At 48.8% G+C, this 17,082-nt stretch overlaps 1 protein-coding gene across 2 annotated transcripts in view; it reads left to right on the top strand.

The window, feature by feature from the left end:
• Positions 1 to 14,273: 14,273 nt before the first annotated feature.
• Positions 14,274 to 17,082, top strand: part of ndst2a (N-deacetylase/N-sulfotransferase (heparan glucosaminyl) 2a) — a 185,217-nt gene continuing 182,408 nt past the window's right edge. For both annotated transcript variants that reach the window (XR_008726152.1, XM_055661626.1), the window contains exon 1: positions 14,274 to 14,433. The gene's annotated coding sequence lies outside the window, so the exon portion shown is untranslated. The remainder of the gene's footprint in view (positions 14,434 to 17,082) is intronic.

Genomic DNA, 17,082 nt, shown 5'->3' with positions numbered 1-17,082 from the left:
TCAAATATGAGATGGCCCCTTGTTAGGGAGACTACACATGTAGGAACACAAACCATCCAGATGGGACCAGTTTGGGTGGCATGGTGATTCATTTACACGCCTGAGCCTGTAGCAAAGAGTGTTGAGAAAATGCAAACAATAAGCAACAGGGAGATGCCGGAGTGAAACATAGAATGGGGTTTGGAGACACAAGCAACTGTAGATGCTGGAGGAACTCGGCAGATCAGGCGGCATCTGTGCAGGGAAGGGATGGACATCGTTTGGGGTGGAACCCGTCTTCAGACTGATGGAGTTGGTGGGTAAAGCTGGGAAAGAGAGGCAGGGCAGGATAATGCCTGGCGAGTAGCTACAGATACAGGTGAGGGTGGAGGAGATGAATGGCAGATGGCTGGAGTAAGTAACATTGGCTGGAGCTGGAAAAGACAAAAGGGTTTGGCGTGCCTTCATGCTCTTGGTTCTTTCTCCTCTTGTTACCCCTCTATCTTGGCACCAAGGCAAATTCCTTGTATGTGAGTACTTGGCCAATAAACTTATTCATTCATTCATTAATATGCCCACCACCCGTTAATAATAAGGGGTAAGCCATTTAGAACGGAGACGAGGAAACACTTTTTCACACAGAGAGTTAGTTGTGAGTCTGTGGAATTCTCTGCCTCAGAGGGCGGTGGAGGCCGGTTCTCTGGATACTTTCAAGAGAGAGCTATATAGGGCTCTTAAAAATAGCGGAGTCAGGGGATATGGGGAGAAGGCAGGAACGGGGTACTGATTGGGGATGATCAGACATGATCACATTGAATGGCGGTGCTGGCTCGAAGGGCTGAATGGCCTACTCCTGCTCCTATTGTCTATTGTCACCCTCTGAGTGAAAGGTTGCCCCTCAGGTTCAAATCAAATCTTATCCCTCGAACCTTAAATATCTGTCGCCTTGCCTTAGGTAAAAGACTGCGTATTCACCCTGTCTATTCCCCCTCATGATTTCATATACCTCTATAAGATCACCCCTCATCCTCCTGCGCTCCAAGGTATTGAGTCCTACCTGCTCCACCTATAGCTCAAGCCCTCGAGTCCTGGCAAATCTTCTCTGAACTATTTGTATCTGAACAAATCCTTGTGACCAAAACTGTAGGAAGGAACTGCAGATGCTGGTTTAAATTGACAGTAGACACAGAATGCTGGAGTAACTCAGCGGGACAGGCAGCATCTCTGGGGAGAAGGAATGGGTGATGTTTCGGGTCGAGTCCAAAGCAGGGTCTCGACCTGAAACATCGCCCATTCCTTCTCTCCAGAGATGTTGCCTGTCCCGCTGAGTTACTCCAGCATTCTGTGTCTATCTGTGACTACCGTACATAGTCAGTGTTCTGTGTGAACTAACCGATGTTACAGAATTGAAACCGGTTCTGATTAAAGCGGGCCGTTCACATTAATGTCATCAAAGGTTTTTTATAGATTCCCAATAATGGAATCATGTGAAAGATGCTACACAAAGTAGAAGGTGAACGATTAGTGTGATGGCCCTTGTGGCCTGGTGCAACAATGTCCATCTATCACAGAAGGATACTGAATTAGGCCAAAGAGCTTATAATGTATTTGTAAGCAAAAAATGCACTCTGCAACAATTACATCAACTCTCCGGGGAGCTTTTAACAAGATTATACATTCCAGGCAAATAACTGGGGATAGCTTAAGTATATTTCAATCAAACTGAATTAAAAAGTATGATTGAAAATATTGAGGTCGTGATCGGGTCTTTTAAGATATTTGTGATCCATATAGATATTTTTTAATTTCCTTTCTCCCCCAACATCTCATTTTTAATCCATTTCATTCCCCTAGTTTTTGCAAGTCTGAAGAAGGGTCTCGACCCGAAACGTCGCCTACTCCTTTTCTCCATAGATGCTGCCATGCCCGCTGAGTTTTATATACCTATAACATTCTGCAGGTGTATAACATTCTGTATTTATGTAAGGCCTTTAATATAGTGAATTGCCCCGAGCATACTTCAAAATAAGGAAATTAAATCTCAAGATCATTAAATAATATTATTATTTTTGGATTTGGGAAAAATATACCAACTGCAATAACTGATCTGGAAGAGTGACTTAACATGGATTGTGAAGTAGGGTGATCTTCTGATTGCAGCATTTACTTGCAGCGTTTATAGATATCCACAAGTGAGATGTGGGCATCTTGTTTCATGTTCCAGGTACATTCCAAATCAAACTCCTATTTGAACTCCATTCCTGAGGGATGAACCACACTAGGAGAAGTTAATATTTCACCAGATCTTGCAGCTATGTCAAACCATAAATGATTAGTTGGACCTTACAAAACCCTCCGGCCACAACTCATTCTGGAATGCCAGGGAGTAACTCCAGGAGAAAATTATCCTATTGGACAATCTGACGAAGGGTCTCAACCCAGAACATCATCTGTCTCTGTCCTCCTGAGATGCTGCCTGATTTGCTGGGTTACTCCAGAGCTTTATCTTTGAACCATAATGGAGATGTTTCGAAGATGTTTTGAGATGTAATGCGAGTTTGGAGTGTTTAGTTTAGTTTTGAGATACAGCGCGGAAACAGGCCCTTCGGCCCACCGAGTCCGTGCCAACCAGCGATCCCCGCACATTAACACACTATCCTAGTTGGATAAAGTCTAATTAACCTGAACACCCGTGTGTCTTTGGGATGTGGGAGAAAAACGGAGCACCCAGAGAAAGCCCACGTGGTCCCAGGGAGAATGTAGGATAAATGGAACCCAGGTCTCTGGTCATGTGAGGCAGCAGCTCTACCTGCTGTCCCACCCTTGTTTGTTAATTAGTTAATTAAGTTAATTTAGTTCAGTAGATTAATTGGCCCCTAGTGTGTACGGAAGGAATGCGGAATTTGGATAACATAGAACTCGTGAGAATGGGAGATCGATGGGAGACGTGAGTTGAAGGGCCTTTTGCATTGCTGGATCTCTAAATTAGGTTTAATGTAATTAAAATTAAATTAAAGTAAGTCTCAAAGAAAAGACAGAGAGGGGCAGGTGAAAGAATATGTGAATCAGATGCTGGTGTGTTTATTTCAATGCCAGGAACATTCTGGACAATTATTTGGCTGAATCTTTGGGGAAAGTATTAAATTGGGGTAAGGAGGTTTATAACGTTATTGGGCAGGAGTTAGGAGCTAATTGAGGCAATTGGGTGCAGCTGTTACTGAGCAAGTCCACATCAGGCACCTGAGAGTTGATTAAGGACCAGCTGATCAGAGTTCCTGATTGGAATGTGTAGGAAGGAACTGCAGATGGTGGTTTAAACCAAAGATAGACATGATATGCTGGAGCAACTCAGCGGGACAGGCAGCATCTCTGGAGAGAAGGAATGGGTGACGTTTCGGGTCGAGACCGTTCTTCAGGACTGGAATGCTTCAGTAAGGACGAGCGATGAGGATGGCAAGGTCAGGGAATCTTGGATGGCCAGAGAAATTGTATGTCTGGTCAAATAATGGAAAGGTTGCATGTGTAAGGTTTCGGAAAGGAGACCAAGCAGGACCATTGGGTGGCGGTAGAGTTGCTGCCTTATGCCCCTGTCCCACTTAGGAAACCTGAACGGAAACCCCTGGAGACTTTGTGCCCCACTCAAGGTTTCTGTGCGGTTCCCGGAGGTTTTTGTCAGTCTCTCTACCTGCTTCCACTACCTGCAACCTCCAAGAACCGCACGGAAACCTTGGGTGGGGCGCAAAGTCTCTAGAGGTTTCCGTTCAGGTTTCCTAAGTGGGACAGGGGCATTACACTAGAAGAGATCCAGGTTCTATCCAGACTACATGTGTTGTCTGAGTGGAGTTCTCCCACTGACCGTGAGTTTTTCATCTACAATGTAATCGATAGTCGGCGCGGACATGTTGGGCCGAAGAGCTTGTTTCCCGCTATATCCCTAAAGTAATCTAAAAAAAGGAATACAAAGAGAGCAGGAAATAACAATCTCCTCTGACAGCTTGGTCCATACACCCATCACCCCTTGTGTGAAAATATTACCCACCAGATTCCTATCAAATCTATTCCCATCATCTTAAACCCATGTCCTATGATTCTTGCTTTCCCTCTGGGTGAAAAGCTGTGCATTTACCCGATCTATGCCCCTTGATTTTGTACATGTCTATAAGATCACCTCTCATCCTCCATTGCTCCAAAGAATATAGCCCCAGCCTGCCCCAAATCCCCTATAGCTCAGGGTTTCAATTCCTGGCAACGTCCTTGCAAATGTCCTCTGCACCCTTTCCAGCTTGACAACATCTTTCCTATAATTGGGTGACAATAGAGTCAGAGGATAGATACAAAATGCTGGAGTAACTCAGTGGGACGGGCAGCATCTCTGGAGAAAAGGAATGTGTATCCTCTCGGATCGAGACCCTTCTTCAGACACAAAGGGTCTCAACCCGAAATGTCACCCATTCCTTCTCTCCAGAGATGCTGCCTGTCCCACTGAGTTACTCCAGCTTTTTGTGCCTATCTTCGGTTTAAACCGGCATCTGCAGTTCCTTCTTACACATAGAATCAAAAAAAGTTGTAGGATCACATAAATCGGAGAACTGGAGCCCATCTCTTCCGTGGACACTGGAGAGTTGGCCATTGGACAATTTGGTTTAATGCTCACTCTTGTGCTCATATGTCACGTACTCCATCCAACCCTCTGTCCATCTTTTCCCCTGGCCTAACCCTGCTCTTCCTTGCCCAAAGGACAATTCTCTTGGCCGTGATGAATGTAAGTACAAGTAAAATGTCCCAGCAAATGATCCCTTGGGCCAAGTGGAATTCTAAGCATCATAAAGGATGCAACAACGTGATGTTAATTGTATTCATGTCAGTGTGAAGCACATCACTGTACACATTTTCTAATTAGACATGTGCCCTAGGAGATGTAATCCCAAAGGAACATAGGATTACAGACTACTAATAAGAGGCAGATCAGGACGTTAACATGGTACTTGTGCTCCCAGAGTGCTCTATTGAATGATGGCCCTTAGCTTCGAGAACGCAAGAGGAAGAGATTTCTCATTTGTTACTTAAGGGCCTGTCCCACTTGGGCGCCATTTGCGTGACATAATTTACACGTACGACACGCGTGATGTGATGCGCACGTGATTGGCGCATGGTGCGTATTACGAGCGTGGTGACGTAGGCGGTGACCCAGGATTTTGGGAAGTACAAAATCTTTGCGCGCCACCTGTGTGTGAAGCGCAAATGGCGCCCAAGTGGGACAGGCCCTTAAGATAGACACAAAAAGCTGGAGTAACTCAGCGGGAGAGAAGGAATGGGGAGGCGTTTCAAGTCAAGACCCTTCTTCAGACTGTCTGGACCTTGACCTTCATGCGTATTGGCTACAGAATTTGTAGTTTGCCCCCTCACTCTTTTCACAAATGTAATTCATTCATGAAAAATATGTCAACAGATTGTTCCCGATGTTGAGGAAGTCCAGAACTAGGGGTCACAGTTTAAGGATAAGGGGGAAATCTTTTAGGACCGAGATGCGGAAAACATTTTTCACACAGAGAGTGGTGAATCTGTGGAATTCTCTGCCACAGAAGGTAGTTGAGGCCACAGTTCATTGGCTATATTTAAGAGGGGGTTGATGTGGCCCTTGTGGCTAAAGGGATCAGGGGGTATGGAGAGAAGGCAGGGTACAGGATACTGAGTTGGATGATCAGCCATGATCACATTGAATGGCGGTGCTGGCTCGAAGGGCCGAATGGCCTACTCCTGCACCTATTGTGTATTATCATCATCCTTGTTCTCCACAGATGCTACCTGACCCACTGAGTTACTCCAGCACTTTGTGTCTATCTTTAGTGTAAGCCAGCATCTGGAGTTTCTTTCTACACAGAACATTCAGATGTATTTTAAGTTTTAAGCATGGAAACAGCCCCTTTGGCCGACCGAGTCCACTCTGACCATTGCTCACCTGTTCACACTAGTTCTATGTTGTCCCACCTTCCCACACACTGGGCAAGCTGATGTATGTACATGGAAGGTCGACACAAAATGCTGGAGAAACTCAGCAGGTGAGGCAAGCTCATATAACATAACATCCACAGGTCCCCAATTCTAGCCTCTCTCCACTTGCTCCCAGTGTGGTACAGAATCAGCTTCAAGCTCCGCTTTATTTGTATACAAAGCCCCTCCATCGACTCCTTTAAGTCGAGGCACAAAACCATTTCTACTCCCTAGCGTTTCTGAGCCCCTCTGAGGGGGTGCTGTACACAGTGTGTGTATGTATGTATGGTTGGGTCTGTGGTTGGGTCTGTGGTTGGGTCTGTGTACCACAGTATGTAGCATGTTAGTACCTGCATTGATGTACAGCACTTGTGTCAACGTGAATTGTTTTTAAATGTGCTATACAAATAAAATTGATTGATTGATTGATTGATTGATTGATAGTAGGGGGGGGTGTCCAGGGTGGTTCAGGAACCTGATGTCCAAGTCTGACGCCTTGTTTGGGCCAAGTTGTAGAGTCGCAGAGTGTGGAAACAGGCCCTTCGGCCCAAATTGCCCATACTGACCAACTTGTGCCAGCTACTCTCATCCCACCTGCCAGCACTTGGCCCATAGCATGACAGAATGGGGATTTCCTTCCCTTCGGCTGTGAATCAGATGCAGTGATTTTTACAAGAGGTTGGTAGTTTTATTACATTGACAGCACAAGTTTTGCATGACAATATTGTGTGCGTTGTCAGTACCATGGAGCGATTAGAATGTGACCATTAGTCCTGGTGTGTTGGATCAATCAATGCCACGCATGGTGAGGCTGCTCCTCTCATTCCTTGAACAATTGGTTTAGATCAGCACTGCCATTAATATATTTCAAGTTCCACTTCCACCTCTGGCTCGTCACTTTGACAATAATAAGTTTACCAAAGCAATCACTCAGCTCAAAACATTTCAAATTTTCTATTACGAAGAAAGTCAAAGATAAATAATGACAGATCATTACTCATGGGAAATATCTTCTCAACCTTCGCTAGCCATTGACTCGTGATGGTAGCAAGAGCGCTGCGGTTCCATCCTGTCTTTCCCTTCGTTTCAAGACATCGCTGACTCTTACACGTCGCGTGTAAGGAGGATTGATGAAGGATGAGGACCCACAAACCTGGGTGTGTCGACGGGACCCAGCTGGAGAGAGTCAAAGACTCAAATTACTGAGTGTGCATATTTCCAAAGATCTTTCCTGGACCCAGCACACTGATGCAATTATAAAAACAGCACATCAACGCTCTACTCCCAGAGATGATGATGGTGATTTGGTATGACAGAGAGGGTTCTACAGGTGCACAGTAGAGAGCATGCTGGCTGGTTGCATCGTGGCCTGGGAAGACACACCCAAACTTGTTGCTCCTCCAGTTTGCATGTATCTTCCCTCTGGCAATGGAGGAGGTCCAGGATAGAAAGGTCAGTGTGGGAATGGGAAAGGGATGGAAAACGGTTCCATAATTGAATTGTTTCTTCCTTAACTGTTCTGTGACCCAGATGAAGCCCAGTTTAATCTCCGCAGAGTCATCAACTTCCACCCTCTCCAGAGTGAACTCATAATCAGCTGTTAGGTCCCAATTACAGCTGTTTATCTTTAATTGTTTTTTTGACCTGATGAGATATTAAGATAAATTTATGAGGATAATCACCCCCCCTGAAGCTTTTATTAATTCAGTACTCAAATAAAAATTGCTATGAAATTAGACCATAAAATTTCTTTAGACTTGGGATTCAGTGTAGAGACAGGCCCTTCGGCCCACCAAGTCCGTGCCGTCCAGCGATCCCCCATGTTAGTGACAATTTACTGAAGCCAATTAACCTACAAACCTGCAGGTGTTTGGAGCGTGGGAGGAAACTGGAGCACCCGGAGAAAACCCACGCAGGTCACGGGGAGAACGTACAGACTCAATGTGCAGACAGCACTCCCAGTCAGGATCGGACCTGGGTCTCTGGCGCTGTGAGGCAGCAACTCTACCGCTGCTCCACCGTGCTGCCCCAAGAGAAGTGAAGTCAGGGCACAGGACAGAGATATAAATGCAGGTTAAAGTACTGCAACAAATAACCTTGGAAGATATTGCAAAACAAAATATGGTCGGTGATAGAAACGTCAACAGAAGATGCTGGAGGTGTTTCTGAGCTTTCATGGAGAGGAGAACCATTGGCCAATGATCAGAAGTGGGAAAAGTTTGAGATGGATTAGGACAGGAAAGAAGGAAACATAGACAATAGGTGCAGGAGTAGGCCATTCGGCCCTTCGAGCCAGCAACGCCATTCAATGTAATCATAGCTGATCTTCCTAAATCAGTACCCTGTTCCGGTTTTTTCCCCATATCCCTTGATTCCGTTAGCCCTAAGAGCTAAATCTAACATTCTCTTGAATACATCCAGTGCATTGGCCTGCACTGCCTTCTGTGGCAGAGAATTCCACAGATTCACAACTCTTTGAGTGAAAAAGTTTCTCCTCATCTCAGTCCTAAATGGCCCACCCCTTATTCTTAAACTGTGACTCTAAATCTGGAGGTGTGTGTTTTCACACTTCTCTGCCTCATGCCTGATTGAATAGAATAGAATAGAATTTATTGCCACACAACCAGGGTGGGTGGTAATTGGGTTGTCAGCAGCGGTACAATAATAAAGAACACACAACCACAATATAAATGTAACACAAACATCCACCACAACATTCATCACTGTGGTGGAAGGCACAGAAATTGGCCAGTCCTCCTCCATTTTCCCCCCATGGTCGGGACCTCCACCCTCCGCAGCCGTTGTTGCGGGCGTCCAGATGGTAAGGGACAAAGTCAAAGGCAAGGTAAGTCCAGGATCGGCTCTTCCCCACCGGAGACCGTGGCTTCAGGCTGGTGTAGGCTGCAGGCCGGCGGTCGGAGATTTAAGGTTCCCGCCACGCCGCAGCCAGAAGCACCGCAGACCGCAGGGCCGATGGTCGAAGCTCCCCTCCAGGGGTCCATGCCAGACCCGCGGTAGAAGTTGGCCGCGGGCCGGCAGTGATGGCTTCTTCTTCCCGCGGGTCCCCCACGAGGGATCCCGGGCTGTAGACGCCGCGCCAGCTGGAGCTGTGCAGACCGCAGCTTCAGGCTGCCGGCTGCCCCGGGCCAGCGAAACGCAGCGCTTCTCTCCAGCGAAGGCTCGCCCGCTCCACGCCGAGAGTCCATGCTGCACCCGCCGCTGAAGCCCCGGGCGCGTCTCCGGGAAAGGCCGCGCCGATCCTCGTCGTTTGGCCACGGGGGAGACGACCTGGAAAAAGTCGCCTCTCCGTGGAGGAGGCAGCCAAAACGGTTTCCCCCTCACCCCCCCCCCGCACAAAAACACACAAAGGAACATTAAAACATACTTTAAAACATACTAAAAATTGAAAAGACTAACGCGCTGCTGACAGGCGCAGCCACTACGTTTTATTGGAAGAGGAGACGAGAGGAGACAAGAAAAAAAAAGAAATATGAAGGAAGGAACTGCAGATGCTGGTTTACACCAACGATAGACACAAAATGCTGGAGTAGAGAATGGGGCAGGACTCTTGATGGAGAGGGGAGAACTTCAAAGGAGACATACGTTGAGGAGATTCCATGTTGGAGCAGACAACGTGTAGGAAGGACTTGCAATTGCTGGTTAGGCCTGTGATAACATCGAAGGCAGGTGGGATCAAGTCAAGTCGAGTCAAGTTTATTTGTCGCATACACATACGAGATGTGCAGTGAAATGAAAGTGGCAATGCTCGTGGACTTTTGTGCAAAAGACAAACAACAAAACAACCAAACAAATTATAAACACAATCATAACACACATATTCTTTTACATAATAAATAATGGTTCAGTAGAGTTAGTCCCTGGTGAGATAGGCGTTTACAGTCCGAATAGCCTCTGGGAAGAAACTCCTTCTCCATGATCAATGATGTGAAGAATGATGATTCACCGTGGTATAGAAGGATTATGGAGAGGTGAATGGGAATGGTGGGATCATTGGATGAGGGGGGAACAGATAGGGTGCATGCACAGAGTCTTTTACCCCGAGTGGGGGAATCATGAAGCAGGGTTAAGGCCTAGGGTTAAGATGAGGATTCAACTCCTCCCCACCCCGACCTAAGATGAGGGGGTGAAAGATTTAATAGGAACCTGAGGGACAACTTTTTCTTTTACACAGAGAATGTCAGGAGTATGGAACAAGCTGCCATAGGAGGTAGTTGTGGTAGATATTATCAAAAGGTTTTAAAAAAATCATTTGGACAGGTAAATGAATGGGATGGGTTTACGGGGATATGGGCCAAACACAGGTTTGTGGGACTAGTGTCGATGGGGCAGGTTGGACCACAGGGGCTGTTTCTAAGCTGTATCACTCTAAGAAAATGGTGTCTAAAGATAAGGAGCCGATCCTGAAGCCTAATCCTCCCACTGCCACCCACACTCCCTTCACAAGTTACTTGTATGCAGAGTCCATTGAAAACTGAAGAAGGATCTCGACCTGAAACGTCACCTATCCATGTTCTCCACAGATGCTGCCTGACCCGCTGAGTTACTCCAGCACTGTGAAACATCACCTATCCATGTTCTCCACAGATGCTGCCTGACCCACTCTGTTATGGTGCAGCAGCATCTATAGAGCTAAGGAAATAAGCAACGTTTCAGGCCGAAATCCTTCTGGAAATAGGCAACGTTTCGGGCCGAAACCCTTAAGGGTTTCGGCCCGAAACGTTGCCTATTTCCTTAGCTCCATAGATGCTGCCTGACCCGCTGAGTTACTCCAGCACACTGTGAAACGTCACCTATCCATGTTCTCCACAGATGCTGCCTGACCTGCTGAGTTACTCCAGCACTCTGTGAAACGTCACCTATCCATGTTCTCCACAGATGCTGCCTGACCCGCTGAGTTACTCCAGCACTCTGTGTCTACAGAACTGTTTCAATGTTCCAGCTGCAGAAGGAATACAATGTTCTACGACAAATGAATTTATTTAAAAAATAATCTGCAAATCTAGAGTATTTTGAAGGTCAAAATCTCGCTGTATTTGCATTCTCTGACAGAACAATGACTTCTTATTGCAAGTAGCATTTTGCTGCCAACTTTGGCGGAGTTTACAGATGGTTCTTCGTTGCTGCTGGAACTGCAGGATGTTTTAAAGAGAAGGAATGTTCCGAGTTGGACTATTTTTAACATTGTTATGTCTTTAAATGAACAAAATCATGATTGGAGCCAAGAGACAGCAAGTCAACGTGAATCAGACAGCGTTACCATTGGCGACACGGGGGGGGGGCTACCCAGTCTTAGAGTTCCTGGAGCGGCCCAACGTGTGGAATCATCTTGTTGTCCCAAGTGACCCAACTTTGCTCGTCCTACTGAACCCGCGCGGTTGGAATAATCCCATGTATCCCGCTCCCAATCTGGCAGCAGGATATTAATGTGCAGGAAGGAACTGCAGATGCTGGTTTACACCGAAGATAGACACAATGTGCTGGAGTAACTCAGCGGGACAGGCAGCATCTCTAGAGAGAAGGGATGGGTGACGTTTTGGGTCGAGACACTTCTTCAGACTGAAACGTCACCCATTCCTTCTCTCTAGAGATGCTGCCTGACCCACTGAGTTACTCCAGCATTATGTGTCTGCAGCAGGGAATCAACCTCCACCCCTCACTGCTATCCTCTGCCCCTCTCTGCCCCTCTCTGCCCCTCTCTGCCCCTCTCTCCCCCTCTCTCCCCCTCTCCTCCCCTCTCGAAAGAGAGAACAGAAGGAACAGGAGCTAGTTTCATTTTGAACTTCCAGTTTGAGGAAAGTGTATTGCATGCCTATTCTCTGCCTCAGAGGGCGGTGGAGGCCAGTTCTCTGGATACTTTCAAGAGACAGCTAGATAGGGCTCTTAAAGATAGCGTAGTCAGGGGATATGGGGAGAAGGCAGGAATGGGGTACTGATTGGGGATGATCAGCCATGATGACCATTGAATGGCGGTGCTGGCTCGAAGGGCCGAATGGCCTACTCCTGCACCTATTGTCTATTGTCTAGGTTTATTGTAGGTTGAGGTTTATTATGGTCACTTGTATTGAGGTATAGTGAAGCACTTTTCTCTGAATGCTATCTAACCAGATCAGAAAAACTATACATAAATACTATCAAATCTAACTCCAGTACAATAGGTGGAATGTAGTTTCATAGATGAAGCCCAACATATGCAACTGAGGGTTAGACAAAATGTTTAAGACGGAACTGCAGATGCTGGAAAAATGGAAGGTAGACAAAAATGCTGGAGAAACTCAGCAGCATCTATGGAGTGATGGAAATAGGTGACGTTTCGGGTTGAAACCCTTCTTCAGACTTGTATACAAATGAGGTAAATGTGGATGGGACATTCATGAAGCCTGATTACAGAGGGGAGGAATGAAGGCAGATAAGAGATGGGCTTGGCACAGACATTGTGGGCTGAAGGGCCTGTTCTGATGCCGTACTGTTCTATGTTCCAAACCAGCAGCGACATATTTAGTGCCTTTCATGGTATACTAGTCTCCACAGTGCTGTTAAACTCATGAAATGCATTTAATGTTGTCATATTACCAACAATATTTAGCAAGGTTCCATAAATGATCTCATTTGAAAACGCACTAACATTATTTACAAGGTACACAAAATTGTTGGAGAAACTCAGCGGGTGCAGCAGCATCTATGGAGCGAAGGAAATAGGCAACTTTTCGGGCCGAAACCCTTCTTCAGACTGATGGGGGGTGGGGGGGGGGGGGGGGGGAGAAGGAAGGAAAATGGAGGAGGAGGAGCCCGAGGGCGGGGGGATGGGAGGAGACAGCTCGAGGGTTAAGGAAGGGACAGCAAGGGCTAGCAAAATTGGGAGAATTCAACGTTCATGCCATCAGGACGCAAACTGCCCAGGTGGAATATGAGGTGCTGTTCCTCCAACTTCCGCTGTTACTCACTCTGGCAATGGAGGAGACCCAGGACAGAGAGGTCGGATTGGGAATGGGAGGGGGAGTTGAAGTGCTGAGCCACCGGGAGTTCAGGTAGGTTATTGCGGACTGAGCGGAGGTGTTCGGCGACACGATCGCCCAACCTCCGCTTAGTCTCCCCGATATAGATCAGCTGACATCTAGAGCAGCGGATGCAGTAGACGAGGTTGGAGGTGATACAGGTGAACCTTTGTCGCACCTGGAACGATTGCTTGGGTCCTTGAATGGAGTCGAGGGGGGAGGTGAAGGGACAGGTGTTGCATTTCTTGCGGTTGCAACGGAAAGTGCCCGGGGAGGGGGTGGTACGGGAGGGAAGGGAAGAATTGACAAGGGAGTTGCGGAGGGAGCGGTCTTTGCGGCAGGCAGACATAGGGGGAGATGGGAAGATGTGGCGAGTGGTGGGGTCACGTTGGAGGTGGCGGAAATGGCGGAGGATTATGTGTTGTATTTGCTGGCTGGTGGGGTGAAAGGTGAGGACTAGGGGGACTCTGCCCTTGTTGCGAGTGGGGGGATGGGGAGAGAGAGCAGTGTTGCGGGGTATGGATGAGACCCTGGTGCGAGCCTCATCTATGGTGGCGGAGGGGAATCCCCGTTCCCTGAAGAACGAGGACATTTCCGATGCCCTGGTATGGAATGTCTCATCCTGGGAACAGATGCGGCGTAGGCGGAGGAATTGGGAGTAGGGGATGGAGTCTTTACAGGGGGCAGGGTGGGAAGACGTGTAATCCAGATAGCCATGTGAGTCAGAGGTTACACAAAAAAGCTGGAGAAACTCAGCGGGTGCAGCAGCATCTATGGAGCGAAGGAAATAGGCAACGTTTCGGGCCGAAACCCTTCTTCAGACATGTGAGTCAGTTGGTTTGTAGTGTATGTCGGTCACAAGTCTGTCCCCTGCGATGGAGTCTGGAGACAGTCTAACATTATTTACATTCTGACACATATGTGTAAATCTCCCTCTCATTCCCCCTCCCTCCGTCTCCCCTTCTCTCTCTCCTCCCCCTGTCTACCCCTCTACTTTCTCCTCCCCTCCCTCATTCTCTCCCTCATTCTCTCCCCCTTCTCTCCTGTCTCTCCTCCTTCTCTCCACCCCCTCTCCACTGCAGGTTTGTCCACAGCCGACGTTCCCGTGGACCCAACCACCGTGCACCAGGAGGGGAGTAGCGTAGCGTTGAGTGTGAGGGTTTGTGTGGCTGCTGCAGCGAGTGCCGCTGTGTGGAGAGGAGGGGAGGAGAGGAGAGGAGAGGAGAGGAGGCAGGCGGCTGCGGGGACCCGCTGTGCATCGAGCCGGGGCTCCGTGTGCGGGTTTGCGGGGCGGGGTTGGGGTTTGTCGGGCGATGGCGGCGGCTGGAGCCGGGCTGCCCGGTGTGTGAGCAGCGCCGCCGGCTGCAGACAGACAGACAGACAGACAGACCAGACACCCACCCACCCACACCGCCCGGACCGACCCTCGCCTCGGCGCCGGCAACCGCAGGTAACGTAACGAACACTTCATGTTGTCGGGACAAAGTTAACCGCTGCTGCTGCCGGCCGCTTGTTTGTTCCATATCCCACTCTCTCCCTCTCCCTCTCTCTACACCAGTCTGAAGAAGGGTCTCGACCCCAAATACCACCCATTCCTTCCCCCCAGAGTTGCTGCCTGGGCCGCTGAGTAGCTCCAGCATCGTGTGTGTGTGTGTGTGTGTGTGTTGTTTCAGCCCAGGTTGTGTGTGTGTGTGGGAGCCGGGCCTGTATGTATCACCCGCCGCTACACTGTAGCTACACACACACAGGTTGTATCCGACCCACCTCCTCACAACTTTACTTTCCAAATGTAAAAAGAGTCGCCCTGGCCCCAGAGCCGCACACGACTTGAAAATGTTTAGACACAAAAAATGCTGGAGAAACTCCATGTTGAATATGTTTATTCCTGGTGGCTACAGAGAAACATTCAGCTGTATCACTCGCGTCTCAACTCGCATCTTGCGGCCGCGATTGTTTCAAAGTGTCGCTGTGTCTCGCAACATTGTCACAACGACACCATTGTAAGTTTCACCACCAACCCGACACAGTCCGGGTATCCCAGCGCAGCCCACACACCCCAATTCATTCCCCTCTCCCCCCCCCCCCCCCCCCCCCAATTCATCCCTCTCCCCCCCCCCCCTTCATCCCTCCCCCCCCCCCCCAATTCATCCCTCCACATCCCCTCTTTCTCTCCTCCTCTCCCCCCCCCCCCCTCCTCTCCTCTCCTCCCTCCCTCCCCCCCCCCCCCCCCCCTCCCCCTCCCTCCCTTCTCTCCCTCCCCTCTTCCCCTCCTCCCTCCCCCTCCCCCCTCTCTCTCTCCCCCCTCTCTCCCTCCCCCCCCCTCTCCTCTCTCTCTCCCCCCTCCCTCTCTCCCTCTCCCCCCCCCTCCCCCTCCCCCCCCCCCCTCCCCCTCTCTCCCCCCCCTCTCCCCTCTCCTCTCCTCTCTTCCCCTCCTCCCTCTCCTCCCCCCCTCCCCCCTCTCCTCTCCCCTTCCCCCTCCCTCTCTTCCCCCCTCCCTCTCTCCCCTTTCTGCCCTCTCCCCCCCTCCCCCCGCCCTCCCCCTCCCCCCCTCTTCTCCCCCCTCCCCCCTCCCCCCTCCCCCCCCCCCCCCCTCTTTCTCTTCCCCCCCCCCTCTCTCTTTCCCCAGCCTGTATGAGTGGGGACTTACAAACCAAGATGGTATCTGTGATCAATCTGTTACCCCGAAGAATCCGGTTTCTGGTATCAAAGACGAGGTTCTGAACAAAAATGCTTGTAGTCATAACAGCTGCTGTTCTGCCCACAAGGAAAGCCACAAAACCCGATAGGGGCGATCGTTATCGTGCAGCAGGCATACAAAGAGTGTCTTACACTTACTGGAGGGGCCTGTGATTGATGTGAGGCTGGGGCGGTTTACAAAGCTGGGCCGTTATCCTGAGAAGGGGGGGGGGGGGGTCAATATCCCAGTCGTTCAGGGTTGCCTTATTTTTAAATCCATCAATGTACCTTGGTGCAATTTAACATTGGCCTGAGCCTTGATTACGCTGCAGTGGGTAGGTTACATAATGAGCATCAACAGTGCAAATACACACACACACATGCGCACACACACTCAACTGTGGCTCAACTTGAGAAACATTTCCATCACCTGTCCTAGGAGTTCCAGCTACCTTATGGTAAAATGTTTCCATGTAAAACGCTACAGATGTTCCAACCAGACCACCATTAAAGCCATGTATGTACTGAAGGTGCTGGAAACGGATTGATACAGTGTGGAAACAGACCCTTCGGCCCAACTTGCCCTCACCGGCCCACATGTCCAATCTACTAGGCGGGTACCATCGCAACATTTAAGAAACACCTGGACTGATACATGGGTAGCTCAGATTTGGAGGGATATGGGCCAAATGCAGGCAGGTGTCTGCATTTGCCACAGGTGTCTGCATTTGGCCCATCCCTCCAAACCTGAACTACCCATGTATCAGTCCAGATGTTTTTTAAATGTTTTGATGGTACCTGCCTCAACTACCATTGACAGGTGCAACGTGTAGGAAGGAACTGCAGATGCTGGTTTACACTGAAGAAAGACATCAAAAAACTGGAGTAACTCAGCGGGGCAGTCGGCATCTCTGGAGAGAAGGAATGGGCGACGTTTCGGGTCGACACCCTTCATGTTCGGCGTAGACATTGTGAGCTGAAGGGCCTGTTTCCGGTTAAATCTTCGGTGTAAACCAACATCTGCAGTTCCTTCCTACACATTTCACTCCAACCCGTGCTGTACTGTTATATGGTTCCTATTCAATGGCGCTAAATGTCCAAGATAAGCTGATGGAAGGATAGCCTGCAGCCGTGAGAACTCCCGCACGAAGTCAATGCGATTTGGAACATCAGTTGATCCCTGGGATGGAGGGACTGTCATATGAGGAAAGATTGAAAAGACTAGGCTTGTATTCACTGGAGTTTAGAAGGATGAGGGGGTGGGATCTTATAGAAACATATAAAATTATACAAGGACTGGACAAGCTAGATGCAGGAAAAATGTTCCCAATGTTGGGCAAGTCCAGAACCAGGGGCCACACAGTCTTAGAATAAAGGGGAGGTCATTTAAGACTGAGGTGAGAAAAAAACTCTTTCACCCAGA

Source organism: Leucoraja erinacea, chromosome 34 (genome assembly GCF_028641065.1).
Source record: "Leucoraja erinacea ecotype New England chromosome 34, Leri_hhj_1, whole genome shotgun sequence".
Lineage (NCBI taxonomy): Eukaryota > Metazoa > Chordata > Chondrichthyes > Rajiformes > Rajidae > Leucoraja > Leucoraja erinaceus.
Note: the sequence above shows the minus strand (reverse complement) of the source record. Positions and strands in the feature narration are given on the sequence as shown.